Source organism: Penaeus monodon, chromosome 23 (assembly GCF_015228065.2).
Source record: "Penaeus monodon isolate SGIC_2016 chromosome 23, NSTDA_Pmon_1, whole genome shotgun sequence".
Lineage (NCBI taxonomy): Eukaryota > Metazoa > Arthropoda > Malacostraca > Decapoda > Penaeidae > Penaeus > Penaeus monodon.
In genome coordinates, this window is record NC_051408.1 from 35845395 (window position 1) to 35846791 (window position 1397).

General features: G+C 40.6%; 1 protein-coding gene across 1 annotated transcript in view; it reads left to right on the forward strand.

Moving 5' to 3' along the window:
* Positions 1 to 763: 763 nt before the first annotated feature.
* Positions 764 to 1397, forward strand: part of LOC119587965 (armadillo repeat-containing protein 6 homolog) — a 4311-nt gene continuing 3677 nt past the window's right edge. The window contains 1 exon segment of the mRNA XM_037936679.1: positions 764 to 808. The gene's annotated coding sequence lies outside the window, so the exon portion shown is untranslated.

Genomic DNA, 1397 nt, shown 5'->3' on the forward strand with positions numbered 1-1397 from the left:
AAAAATTCTGCTTCCCTTGCAAAACAACCAATGATACTGAAATATACCTGAAATTATTCCCGGTGTTGCGTCACCATAACTTCCATGTGAGTTTACGGTTAATGCGCTTTTCTATCACATACTCGCCTCACCTACACTGGTCATAGCACTTCCTACCAACGCCAAAATCTCCAAAAACACAAAAATCTCTCGAATCTTACTCATCTCCATCAAATTCCTCGTCCGCCATGCTCGCGCGTCTCGTCCTCCGTGTTTTCGCTCGACTCAAGAACACAACAATGCGTCTTCGTTCACATCTTGCGTGACATCAAGGAGCTTATTTGTAATCTTTATTTATATACGTGCCTAATGTTTGAAAGAGAATCTAATATTGCTAAAGGAGATGAATAACGGTTATAATCGATTGGTACTAATTATGGGAGTAACGGCTGCAGCTCATTATGATGCATTTTTTGTTATGGTTCAAGTTCGGTGATCGGGATGTGAACGAGCGGTGTTTACATCCGAGGGAAAACTCCGATTTGCATAAAGCTGCGTTCGAAACGTTTGGTGAATCATTGGATTAGTAAATTAAGATCCCCACAAGTGTAAATAAAAGCAATAACATGAATTATTATCAAATGACATAGTATACAGTCTAGTTTGGTGTTCACATTTCCCACTCCACAAAGCCAAAGAGGCTCTTTTCAAACACCTTCACAGGTCCCGAAGAACGGACGCGTCGCCCTCCGAATTTAGTCACCGCTGCCCGAGCTTTCCCTTCTGCTCGCCTCCGTTCCCTTGGCCGCTCAACCGAGACGAATATCTGGTAAAATTGGGGGTGAAAGTATTGATCGGAATAAAATTATCGCTTCGTCAACGCCTACCTTCCTTATTAGCCCATACGTGAGGGTAGAGTTACAGTAACAACTACGGCTTGACGGGCAGAGGAGGTGAGGTTTAAGGATGAGTCATTTGAAGCAGATAAATAACAACTATTTGTCAGAAGTCTTATTTATATTTGTTAGTCTTCCAATTTTAGTGATAAACCACCAAAACAATCGTCGATTCCAAGCGAAAGCAGTCTTCTTTTTGAAATAGTAGAAGAGAAAAGAGTGGAAATCAGATCCCGTTAGTTGTCTTTGTGTGGATGACACATAAGGTTACTAGGAAGTAGAGTGACATCTAAACAAAGTGAGTCTTTATCTGGTGATCCTGTGTCTTGTGGATGCTATATACCCTGAGGTTTGCAAATAGTAACAAAAATTTAGCCTTTTAAACACCTCTCTCTTTGTTTTCTCGTTTGTCTTTCATTTTGGTGCATGTACTATAACCTTAGTGACACTTAAAATATTAGGATTTAGATGGCTATATGTTCCCTTCTCCAGAAATGTTGAACACCTTTATTTTGGGGGGGT